This window comes from Cebus imitator, unplaced genomic scaffold (genome assembly GCF_001604975.1).
Source record: "Cebus imitator isolate Cc_AM_T3 unplaced genomic scaffold, Cebus_imitator-1.0 Scaffold324, whole genome shotgun sequence".
NCBI classification, from domain to species: Eukaryota; Metazoa; Chordata; class Mammalia; order Primates; family Cebidae; genus Cebus; species Cebus imitator.
In genome coordinates, this window is record NW_016107639.1 from 2,148,523 (window position 1) to 2,161,489 (window position 12,967).

At 54.5% G+C, this 12,967-nt stretch overlaps 1 protein-coding gene across 2 annotated transcripts in view; it reads left to right on the plus strand.

Annotated features, from left to right (window-relative positions):
- Positions 1-726: 726 nt before the first annotated feature.
- Positions 727-12,967, plus strand: part of KCNG2 (potassium voltage-gated channel modifier subfamily G member 2) — a 91,160-nt gene continuing 78,919 nt past the window's right edge. The window contains exon 1 of one of the 2 annotated variants that reach the window (XM_017504570.2): positions 727-822. The gene's annotated coding sequence lies outside the window, so the exon portion shown is untranslated. Of the gene's footprint in view, positions 823-1,094; positions 1,203-12,967 lie in introns of those variants that run through there. The other variant, XM_037729931.1, reaches the window with a different exon arrangement.

The following is a 12,967-nucleotide window of genomic DNA, read 5'->3' on the forward strand; positions in this document are numbered from 1 at the left end:
CCACAGTACCCCAAAGGCTGCTTGGGAGTGGTCACAGCAGGCCGGAGGCAGCCTGTGCCTCTAGAATGAGCCAGTGAGAGAGTGTGTAAGCGTGCACTTGTGGGTGTATGAGTGTCCATGTGTGCCTGGATGAATGTGGTTACGAGTGTGTATGCATGTGAGTGTGAATGAGTGGGGTTGAGAAAGTGTATGTGAGTCGGTGTACACCTGTGTGTGATTATAAGTGTGGCAGTGAGAGGCATGGATTGCTGATGTGGGTGTGCATTTGTTGTGATTGTGGCAGTGTGTGAGTTGAATGATTGCCGATGTGAGCGTGCACCTGTGTGTGTGTCCATGTGTGCCTAGATGAATGTGGTTATGCATGTGTGTGTGAATGAATGGGGTTATGGTTACGAGTGTGAATGTGAGAATCAGTGTGCACCTGTGTGTGATTGAGTATGGCAGTGAGTGTGAGAGTTGCATGAATTGCCGATGTGAGTGGGCACCTCTGTGAGTGTGAGCGTGCCTGGCCCTGCCAGGGTTTGCTACGGTGGGCCAGGTGTGCAGAGTGGGGGCCCAGCCTGTGCGCCCCAAGAGCAGCCGGGAGGGCTCCACTCTCCCTTCAAGTGGAAGTGGCCCCGACTCCAAGTCCGGCCGGGGTTCGCTCGCCCTGGGGACCCACAGATGACGCGAGAGGGCGCCGCGCCACCGAAGGCCGGCCGGGGGCGGTGCGCGGGGCGGTGCCGGAGTCCGGGATGCCGGGTCCACAGACGCCGCGCTCCTCCCAGGGGAGGCCGCCGGCCGGGTGAGAGGAGTCGGCAGCTCGCGGAGTCTGGACCGCAGGTAAAGTTGCGCGCGCTGTGGGGCCGGGGTGAGGAGTCCGCAGCGGGGGAGGCGGGGCCGAAGCGGGCGCTGGGGGCGCAGGCTCCTGTCGGATGGTGCCGCGCGCAGTTTCTTCTCGGGTTGCGCGTCGCGCGCGGGGTCCGGAGGCTCCGAGGGGGACCTTGGAGCCCCCTTTTCGGGCCAAGGGGGCGGGAGGCTCCGGGGCGGGGCGGGGCTGGTGCCGCCCCCACGCGCTCGGCGCCCGGAGTCCCGGACTGGGGCTGGCGCCCGGCCGGAGGCGCTGGCGGGTCTGGCCGCGCCGCGGGCGTGGATGGAGGTCTCGCGGCCGCGCCCCGCCGCGCGTTGCCCCGTCTGTCCGTGCTGGTCCCGCGGGAGCCCGGGTGAGCGGAAGGCGAGGAAGGGCGAGCGGCGTCCGCGCCCTGCGAGGGGGAATCGGGAAAACCGGGCTCGGTTGGGGGCGCGCCGGCTCGCAAGGAGAGCGGGCGGGAGGTGGGCGAAGGCTCGGCGCGCTTGTGCCCTTCCCGGGCCCCCTACTGCCGGGAGATGAGCCCCCCGCTCCCACTCGCACCCCCCCGGGCGCGCGCGCACGCGGGTCCACACGCGGTCGCGCTCCCACCTCTGCCTTCTCCGACCTGCCCCGGCGCGGCCCGAACTGAGGGAGAGAAGACCCGGCTCCCACAGCCGCAAACTCTGGGACCCTGCGCGCGGCTCCTCCCGCCAGCCTTGTCCGCCGAGCGCAGCCGGGGTCCGGACGGTGGCCCCTGGGGACGAGGGGTGTCCGCGCTGCGGGGCTCCCGGGTTCGGGTGGACAGAGGGGGCGCCGGGCAGGTGAACTGGGCGTCCGGCGCCCCAAACGTTCCCCCAAACCCGCGAGTCTCTGAGACCCTGGGGCGTCCTTGCGTTCTTTGTGTTCCTGGGATTTCGGGGTGGCAGGTGGAGCCCCCGCCCACGTGCCTGGCTCCCAGGGTCTCCCTACACAGCAGGGGCCGTGGGGACCCCTCTGTCACCTCCTCCGAAGGGGCGGGGGGCAATTCCACCTGCCTGTAGGATTTCCGGAAGTCCTTTTCCCGCGGGAGCCTCCTGGGTCCCCCCTCCCCGGCTGCGGAGAGAGACCTCTGGCTTCGGCGTGTGCTCAAGGCGAGTGTGAGCGCCGGGCATGTTGTAAATAATGGATTTTGACCCAGTTGGGAGATCTGGGAGTGATTAGTGTAGAGCTGTTCCACCCTCAGCCCTGCCCCGGCAGCTGGGCGACCCCGCGGGCCACAGGCCAGGGCGGCGCCGACTGGGCCCTGGGCGGTTTTCATTCGGCTGAGAGCCCAGGAGGGCTTCCTGGAACCCCGAGAGGATCAGCGAAAGAAGGGACCCTCCTGCCCCATCCCTGTTCTCTGGGGTGAGCAGGGCACACGGCTGGCCTCTAAAGGTTCTCTTCCTTAGCGGTTCCTAGTCATTCGGTGGGATGGGACTGCCAGGCTCTCTCTGTCGGTAATTTGGGGGCCATAGTGGCACGTTCCAGGGATGAGGTCCCCTTGGCCGTCCCATGCCGCGAAGGGCTGTGTCTGTGTCTCCCCCGGGGAGAAGCGACAAAAACAACTTCCAGTCCTTTCCAAGGCCAGCGCCAATGGTTATATTTCGCTTTGCAAAAGTGTGTTTTAAATCTTGAGATTTCGATAATTTAAGGGAAAATTGGGTGTTTTTGTAGACATGAGAAGAAAAGGAGGGAAGTGAGTTCTCGGCTGCCACGGGCAGAAGGCTGCTCAGCTTTCCCTGCTCAGTGCCTGGCTGAGCCCTGCCTGTGCCAGGCGCCCGGAAAGTGTGTGGGGTGCGATGGCCGAGCTGCGATCCGGTCTCTGCCCAGCGGGCGGCTGGGGCCAGTCACAGGTGCATGTGCCGCCACTCTCGGGTCCTGCTGGTAGGAAGATGCTGGTCGGAATGGTAGCGTTGTGGGTTTGCCCTGGTGAAAAGCAGGTGCCTGGGTTCTGAGTGTCTCTGGAGTATCCAGGCACCCGGCGGCTTTGTTGTTCTTTTGTCTGATGGTTCAGGCGCTTTTCCAAGAGAAGTGGATCTCAGGCAGGTCCCCCGAGGGCAGCGAGCAGAGCAGAGGGCTGCTTGCCTTGGGAGGCGCTGCTGCAGCCCTGGCGGGCGTGGGGGCGGGAGTGAAGGGAGCAGATGGGGCTGTGCCGACAGGCATGAGCTCTGGGGGCCGGGAGGGGAGGCAGGCCTGCAGGACGATCCCGGCAGGGCGTCCCGGGATGGCCACCTGTGCCTGGGTACTGCGCACCCGTCCACTGGCAGGTGATTTCATGTGGAATGGGGACATCTCAGGGCTAATGTTTGACCCAGGGGTGTTCCTGGTGGTGAGGAAAGGAGCCGTGGAGCCGTTGCAGCCAGTGAGGTCGCTGAGACGGGAATGCAGGCTGCCATCAGGTAGCCCTGCCTGTGGGGAGGAGCCCAGCTAGGGCAGACGTGGACCAACGGTGTTTAAGGCCCCCTTCCTCACAGGAGGCCCTGTGGCTGCAAGCTTGGGAGACAGGATCTCAGCCCCCTAGACCGGCTGAATCAGAACCTGCCTCTGACAACACATGCCTCTGCCTTTCCCGTGTGGGAGGCAGGTGGGGTCCTCGCTGGTGTCGGGGAAACACAGCCTGGCTCCTTCGCAGCCGTGGCTTTTCTGCAGGAGCCTCAGCAGTTCCTTCCCCGGGCAGGCGGCACTGAGCAGACGGCAGGTGGGCTGGTGCCTGTACTTGCAGTGGGCCTGGCGTCTCCTGTGGGCACCCGCAGGCTGGTTTGTAGGGACACTGGGGAACCACGGCGAGGAGCACCCGAAGCAAATTTCAAGTCAAAATGCATCCCTAGAGGGGACCAGGAGTTCACCCAGACTCATGGAATTGCTTATAAGAATCTTATCAACAGCTGGTTCAGCCTCTTCATGTGACGGGAGACCATGCCAGGCAGCCACTGACCGTGTGGCTGCGAGGAGCTCCGTGCTGTTGAGGCGCTGTGAACTAACAGGCGGCCTCCCTCTGCAGACAGCCGTGTGGATATCCTGGGCGCCCGAGAGACGCTGGGCAGGGCTTTAACTGCTGGGCTCTGACCCCCCATGTCAGATGACAGCGTTGGACTGACTGATGCTCTGATCTGTAACAAAATCAGCAATACATTCCCTCAGAAAGAAAGCATGCACTATTTTAGTTTGATTGTGTGTAGAAAAAGACTAATTGAAATGTAATGTAAAAATAGTGCAGAAGACCTTTATGTTGCCTTAGTCAGTTAAGGAAGCTGAGACTGTGAGAGTTGCCAGACTGAAAGGGCCCTGGACCCTGTGAAGGCCTCGGGCCTCTCCAGCCCCGTGTCCTCCTCCCCCACGGGACGCTGGCGTCTCCTGGTCCAGCAGGTCCTCCGTCCCCTCAGGGTTCCCTCAGCCGGGGCCTGCGCAGCGGCCACACCTGCCCTGCACCGCCCACCCTCCACTCAGGCCCCGGGAAGGAGGGACGCACACACTGGGCCTGGGAGCCCTCCGAGGTGGTTCCCAGAGTTTAATGGCCTCTGGATATTTTTAACATTCTCAGATAGTTAAGTGATGGAGTTGAAATCTTGGATTAGATGTGGGTAGTGAGCACACAAAATCAAAGGCTAGAATTATGGGACCCAGTGGAGCTTCCGAAACCTTCAGGCTGATCTGGACGTGGCAGCCATTTTTACTAAATTCCAGCTCGAAGAGACAAGAGTATTCTTGCATAGGGTTAGCGCAGTGGCCAAAGCCGTGTGGCCCTAGCTGTTCCGGGCTGGGCTCCTGGGCGCAGGGCACAGAGGGCTCCTGCCCCCGGCCGGTGCTCTCACCCGTGTCTCCGCCCTCACATGGAGGGGCTCATTGCCCACGTCTCCTCTCACATTCATCAGCTGGTTAATGGGAAGCCACATAGCCAGGAGTTCCTTGGGGTGGGTCAGGGTGGGCCTGGAATTGATCTTAGCACATATCATCTGTGACTCAGCTTCGAGAAGTTTTGGAAATGATGATTTGTGGATGTGACTTGCGTTTTTGTAGTGAGGTGGAACATACAGAAGACACGAGCATTTCTTTCATTGTGCAGTTTGTTTTGTGTGGTCCTGGTCACAGTATAAAATGTTTTTCTCATGTGGGTTTAAAAATCCTGGAAAGACCTGGCCTAACTGCAGACAGCCGAAGGCTATTTTCTCCTTTTCTCTGAGGTTTAGAAATATTCAAAAAGTACCTAGGAGACCAGGTGGGTGTGGCTCATGGAGCGGTGTCTGGAAACCCTGGAGCAGCTGCAGTGGAGGCTGGCCCTTCCAGCCATGCCTGGAGAGCCTGGCTGACCTCCTGTCCCGGCCTGGCCCCTGTAGCGTCGGCACTAGTGGGGTAGGCCTGGCTGTGCCTTCTTCATCCAGGGCAGAGTAGGCACCTGGCTGGCTCCCCTGTGTCCCTTCTTCTGCTCAGGCTCACACCCCAAGAACACCCCTCTCCAGCAGTGACCCCTGTATGCACACCCTGAGCCAGCCCTCACCTGGCAGCCAACAGATTCTGAGCTACGGGTACACACTGTGCATCTGCTACAGCCAGGAGGAGGGTTCCCGGACTTTTTTTTTTTTTCTTCTGTTCTTTTGGAAAGGATGTCTTTGAGTGCAGCAGATTAACAGGAAAAAAAACTATGTGACAATTTTTATAACTGTATATTTTATTTAACATCATAGCCTTTGATGCAATGGAGTGAAAATGCTTTGGTGAAATAAAATGCATTAATAGTTAACACTTGACCAGGTGCGGTGGCTCACGCCTGTAATCCCAGCACTTTGGGAGGCCAAGGCGGGCAGATCACCTCCGGTCAGGAGTTTGAGACCAGTCTGGCCAATGTGGTGAAACCCAGTCTCTACTAAAAACATGAAAATTAGAGGGCGTGGTGGTGGGCACCTGTAATTCCAGCTACTCGGAGGCTGAGACAGGAGAATCACTTGAACCCAGGAGGCGGAGGTTGTAGTGAGCCGAGATGCTGCCACTGCACTCAGCCTGGGTGACAGAGTGAGACTTTGTCTCAAAAAAAAAAAGAATGATGAGGTTGCCTGATCACCTCTGCAGTTGCAGGGCAGGGCCAGCTCCTCAGCCTTGGCCTCCATCTCTTCTCAGACGTTCACAGCCTCTTCAAGATGACGGTTTCCGACTGTGAACAAATTCCTCTGATTTAGTTTTCCCTTGTTTTCTGCCAAAAGAAAAGACATCTTTCGGAAGAGGGAAGATAGGAAATCTATATCATTGTTTTTTTAATGCTTGCCAAGTTAGAAACGGAAGCATTCTAGGGTGAAGAAAACTGCGGCTAGGAACGAGTGCATGGTGCTGGGGTCTGGCCAGGGGGCCTGGACTCCAGGGGTCCGACCGCATGCCAGCCGAGATCCTCACAGCCTATGGCCTGAGGCTTCTGCGGAGTTGACAGAGGAGCCGTTCTGTCCCATTCTGCCCCGGCGGGGAGCCTGCCCTCCTGTCCGGGAGCCCTCACAGCTCAGCCAGGGCGCTCCTGCGTTTCCCAGCTGCAGGCCCCAGTCCTGGCCGGACGGGGCTGCCTCCGAGTTTCCCCTCGCTGCGGTGGCCCTGGGGTCCTCCTGAGGCTTCTGCGTTGGTTTCTCCAGGGTTGGTGCCAGTGGGTCAGAACCTTAGGCCTGGCCTGGCCGTGCCGCTGCTGTGTTCCCTCCAGGGAGCTCCAGCCTGCAGCAGGCCTGTCCTCTGCTGGTGGCAAGTTATTCCTCAGCACCGGGATCTTGTTCCTTTGAAAAGCGCTGCCGGGCACCGAAGGCCTCCAGAGCGGGGAATGCGATAATGGGGTGGCCAGAGACCCCACAACCCAGGGTCTGTGCCATTCTCTGCACCAAGGTCGCATGGAAACGCACTGCCTAAGATGGCTGCCTTCACTGCAGGCCTACGTGACCTCTGTTTCCCAAATCCCACAAGAAAAGGGCATATGAGAGGGTGTTCTTCTTGCCCAGGCCAGAAGGCACCAACCACAGCTGCTGGACTCTGGCCTTGCTTCCGGACTCTGCCCGCCAGCACCCACTGGTCACTGCACGGGCGTGCACAGGGTGTCACAGGGCATTCTGAGCTCCTGCCGGGCTGGTGCTGTACCAGGCTCCAGTGGGGACTTGGCATCCCGGCTGCACTCTTGGGGCTCCCGGCTGGAGGCAGTGCATCCTTCCCCTGCCAGGCTGTGGCTGTGGGGGGCGCTCCCGTGGGTGCTCAGGTGCACCTGTGACCAGTCCTGAACCAAGGTGCAGAAACGCACCCCAGCCCCAGAGCTGCTGACACACCGCTGCTTCCCAGAGTCTGGGCAGCTCAGTCAAGTCTGGGCTGATGCTTTGATGTGAACCGCGTTTGCCACCCTCTGAAGAAATTATTTCACACCAAAGGAATGTGGCATCAAAAGAGGCCAACAATGAGCCCCACGGGAACAAGGGGAGGCCTCCGTCAGGTTTCCAGGTACAACAAATGCAATTTAAAATGCCTTTTATTGCTTTTCCTTGCATTCTAAAAGCAGTACACTTTTATCACAGAAGGCTTAGAAATGTAAATTAAAAAGAAGTATACATCACTTTTAAAAAATCTTGTGTAAGATTGACACCATCCAGAGGTAATAGCTACTAATGCATTAGGATAATGTCGATGTTTATTCACAGAATGACCATGCACACGCACACACATGCACACACGCATGCACACGTGCACACGCATGCACACACGCACACACGTGTGCACACGCATGCACACACGGAGGAACACTCTTATGCAGGTTTGGGGCTGTTTGATATCGTGTCGTCTCAGAAGCATCCTTGTGTTTGGATTATGGTGTCCTCCTGTTATTGGCCATGTAGATTCTTTCCAATTTGTCGATGTTCCAAATGCCACCATCACGGACATATTTGTAGATAAATCTTTGAAGAAACTTTGCATAGAGTCAAAAGTTAGCAACACGAAGGCTGTTATACCTGATAGCAGCTCGTCTCTCAGGAAAGCCGTGCCAGATGCGTTCTTCACATTCTCTACCTCCCCGCACTGTTTCAGCACTTTAACCTCTCCGGAATTTTCCAAGTAAGTGGCTTTTTGCTGTGAAAGTGATACACAGTCATTAGGAAGCAGGCCCGCAGCGGGAGGGTTGAGAGGAGGGCCTGGTCGTGCCGCGAACCTGCAGGGCTTTCTCCAGACCTGGGCTTCGTGAGCCGCACTCAGGCGGAGGCTGCAGGTCGAGTTTCTAGAAACGCCGTGCTTGATGCCGTCTGGCTGAGGTTGAACGCTTTTCTCCATCCCCTTTTCCCTTCTTCTGTCGTCTGTTTCTCAGTGGGATCTTAGTGGCGTCCTGTTCCCGTTTGTCACGGCTCTGGCGTTTGTTTCTCCCAGGTCTTCACTGTGGTCCCTGCAGGGCCTCAGCCTCTTCACCTGATGGCCGCATCCACCATGTGTGGTTGCAGGGCCGAAGGAAGTTAAATTAGCAGACATTTCTGAGTTGAGCGTGAGCTGGATTCTGTGCTGAGTTAGAGCTAGAAGGATGTCTCTACCCACTAAAATCTAGAGTCTAGTTGGGGAGGAGGAAATAAACACAGATGCAAACCCACACACACCCACACACACACATGTGCACTCACACACATGCACAATACATGCACTCACACACAATACATGTGCACATGCACACATGCATGCACGAGCACACACAGACACATGCACACACATGAATTCACGTGCACACACACAATACATGGGCACACCCACACGTGCACACACGCAGATACGCACACACACGTGCACTCATGCACACATATACATGCACTCATGCACACAGGCAGACACACCCACACGCACACACACACACACATATGCACACACATGTGCACTCATGCGCCTAGGGGACAGTGCAGAGCCAGGAAAACACGGAAATGGCGGGAGACTAGAGTGAAGGCCCCAGGGAGTGGCCAGGGATGGACCCAGCCAGGTCTGAGCTTAGTCTGTTCACACAGAGCTTCTGGACATTAGTGTGACAGAGGAAGGAGGCGGCTGAGATGTGAACCCACACAGGTGGTGGGAGCCTGTCTCTAGGACAGGTTTCTGCCTGGGGTCTTCCTCTCCCTGCCACAGTGCGGGACAGCAGGTCTCAATCATGCCCAGTGGGACTCGGGTTCCTTGTTCCAAGGGGCCGAGAGCCAGGCGTCCTGCCCACGAAGCTCACACAGAAGCCACTGCGTGGTCTCTGGCAGGGCCACAGTGTCAGAGGTCGGGGCTTGGGACAATCCTCAAGCCCCCGAGTGTTCGTGGTGGATGGTCTCACGGGTGTTTCTTTAGCCACACTCTGCATGGCCTGGGCAAGGGCTCAATCATTGCTGGAGACCCTGAGTGATGGAAATTATTCCAGGAGCCTTCAAATGCTTCCCTTAACTCCAGCCAGGCCTCGAGAAGAAAGCGTTTCAGAATCAGAGGTTGTCTTTTATCTCTCAAATGATGGTTTTCAGAAAAATATTGGTAAAATTAATACTTGCTAGGAGGAAGCGTCCGCATGGATTCTCTAACCCTTCCTTCAGGTGTTTTGACTTACTGATGAATCGGCCTCTTTCTCTCCTTTTTAATACATGAAACTTCCCATTTTAGACTGTAATGGTGACCCTTTCTCAAATAAAACTAGAACTAGGGGCTTCAGAACCTCCCAGGCAAAATTAATCAAGAAGAAAACGTTATTTCCTTTTCAGTTCAAGGGCAGTTCTCAAAAGTCTGCCTTGACTTAAGGCTAGAAAGAGAAAAGGAGTCAATGGAAGGTTTTCAGAACTTTTCTTTCCACCCTTACTCATCGATCTAGGGTCTCTGTAGGGTCTCAGATTTCCACAGGGGCAAACTGCTTCATATTTCTTCATGTGTAAATGTTAGAAATAGCCTGAAGCCTTGGGCTGCAGAGAGACCCCTGCCAAGGGGGAAGCTCTCGCCAGCAAGGGTCAGCGCCCACCTCAGCCTGCCTGCATCTGTCTGCACCTCGGGGCCATACATGAAGATGGACTGGGTTTCCGAGTGGGTGGGTCGGGGTACCGGGATCTCATGTTCTCTGATGTTTTTGCGTGAAAGTGAGGACCCCCGGGAAAGAGGAGCCGCCTGAGCCTGTAGGTGTTGGGTGCCATGAGCACACCTCACCCTCCTCACATGGCTGGCCTCTCTGCCCCTGCCCAGGACACTGAAGATGAGCCTTTCTGCTCCACTCAAACGCCGGAGCACCCAGCATCCTCACAGGAGAAGCAAGTGCTCAGTGACCACCTCAGCGGCACAGACTGCTCTGACACATCCCCCACCGAGAGTTCTAGAACTCTTCTGCACTGGCGCGTTCACTCCATTTTACAGACAAGAAACTGGTATTACCTAGTGAGGAGCTCAAGACCACACACCTCCTGCGTCTGCAGCCCGGCTCACAAATTCTCCCTTCTCAGTGATCTCGCCTCTGGGACAGCCCTCCCTCCCGTCTTTCCTCCTGCCCAGAACACACTCAAGAAGCAAGTGCAGCTATGAAGCCCCCACCTCAGCCGCTGCCCCAGAATGTGGCTCTGAGAAGCTGCTGGGGCCTCGCTGACGGGCACTCCACTCGCTGATGGGCACTCCGCTCGCTGACTGGCACTCCGCTTGCTGACGGGCACTCCACATCACTGGCACCCAGCGCACCTGTCTCTTGTGCAGCCTTCCATTCGAAGCCTTGCTCCCAGGAAGGTGGGTGTCCATGTGCCCTCAAGACATTCTTTCAGATGGTGCAGCCCAGGCGACCTGCTAAGACTGAGGTGCGGTCACCTCATCCAGAAAACACAAGAATGTGACCAGATGCCCGTGGCTGCCCTCTGCACCTCCTTCATTGTCGCCGATTTTAAAGCTCCCCCTCCTGCTATCGTGAGGCTCCAGCTTTCCGGGCTCATGGGGTGTGGGGCTGGTGGGCGGTGTCCTGTGCCCATTGGTACCCGGCTGTGGGTTCTGGTCTCAGCACCGTCCACACAGCCAGCCTTGCAGAGCCTCCCACCCATCTCACTCGGCCTGGGTGGAAGGGCAGGTGAGGATGAAAGCCCGAGGGAGCGTCCCTCAGGACCGGTGCCAGCACCCAACTGGGCTTCTCATGTGCAAAGGCAGAATCTGATTTAACAGAGGTGGGGAGGACTTGGAAATCGTCTAAAGGAAAATAACGAGGTGAAAGGGACAAAAAGAGAAACTTGAAAAGGAAGCCTTGGAAAAGAAAGAAAAGAGGGTGGACAAAGTGGACCCGATGATTCGGGAGAATTTCTGATGTGTGGGGAGTGTGGGAAGCATCAGCCGGTTCCTGGAGGGGATTGCTGCAGGTGCCTGTCACAGAACGGGAGCTCTGCAGGGCAGGCAAACTCCACTTTGGTCCCATCTCATATCAAATACTAATGTGGGGTCCTGGTGAGTAAAGGCAGTAAATGTAGAAATCAAAACTTTAAAAACAAGCTTGCCAGGTGCAGTGGCTCATGCCTATAATCCCAGCACTTTGGGAGGCTAAGGTGGAAAGATCACCTCAGAAGTTTGAGACCAGCTTGGGCAGCACAGCAAGACACTGTCTCTAAACAAACAAACAAAAATTAGCCAGGTGTGCTGTGCTGGCACATGCCTGTCGTTGCAGCTACTTGGGATGCTCAGGTGGGAGGATCAGCTGAGCCCAGGAGTTTGAAGCTGCAGTGAGCTATGATCACAACATCACACTCTAGCCTGGGTGACAGAGGGAGACCCTGTATAAAAAACAAAACAAAACAAAAACCTAGAAGTAAATATATACACAATCTCTGGATGAGGAGGACTATCCAATCTTAGAAGGCTCTTCTCAAAAACAAAACTTCTCATCAGTCAGGCTCTTCTCAAAAAAAAAAAAAAAAAGGCTTAGAGTCAAACAATACTCAAAAATCAGTTGTGTTGTTGTATACTAGTAATGAAAAATCTGAAAAGGAAATTAGGAAGACAATTTACTATAGCATCAAAAAGGATAAAATACCTAGGAAGAAATTTCTAAGTATTTTCTACCTAGGAATTCCATCCAGCAGCATCACCCCTTCACTGTTCACCCCGTGCAGTCAATGTTTTTAAAACTGTTGTTATATGTTTCAGTTACATAATTTAATTTTTTTCTTTTTTATATCTTTCTTTGCTAAGATTTTTTATCCTTTCCTTTGTTTCAGGAAAACCCATAATTGATTGGTGAAGCATTTTAAACCCATCTTTGATTGGTGAAGCCTACTTTAAAATACTAGTCATATAAAGCAGTATCTGATTCATCTTGATGTTGGTGTCTGTTAATTGTCTTTTTTCATTTATGTTTTGGTTTTCTTGGTTTTTGGTGATTTTTGTTTTATTGTATCATGGACATTTTGATGTTTATTCTCTTGTATGTGGAATCCAGTTGTCCCAGCACCATCTGTTGAAGAGATTATTCTTTCTCCATTGAATGGTCCTAGCACTCTCATCAAAAGTCAGCTGACCACAGATGTATAGGTTTATTTCCAGAATCTCAATTGTATTCCATTGATCAATGTGTCTCTCCTTATATGCCAATACCACACTATTTTGCTTACTGTAGCTTTGTAGTAAGTTTTAACAAATAGTGTGAGAACTCCAACTTTGTTCTTTTTTAAGGTTTTTTTCACTTATTTTCGTCCCTTGCAATTCCTTATGAATTTTAGGATCAGCTTGTCCATTTCTGCAAAAAAATCAGCTAGGATTTTGATAGGAATTGTACTGAATCTATAGATCATTTTGGGAGTGTTGCCACCTTAACCATGTTAAGTCTTCTGATCCATGAACATGGGATGTCTTCCCATTTCTTTAGGTCTTTAATTTCTTTCAGCAATGTTTTATAGTTCTCAGCATACAGTCTTACACCTCTTTGGCTAAATTTCTTCCTAGATATTTTACTCTTTTTGATGCTATGGTAAATTGTCTTCCTAATTTCCTTCTCAAATTTTTCATTGCTAATATACAACAACACAACTGATTTTTGAGTATTGTTTGACCCCAAGTTCTGGTTTGTTTTTGTTTTTGAGAAGACCCTGACTGATGTTTCTAAGGCTGGACAGTCCTCATCATCCAGAGATTGTGTATATATTTACTTCTAGGTTTTTATTTTGTTCTGGT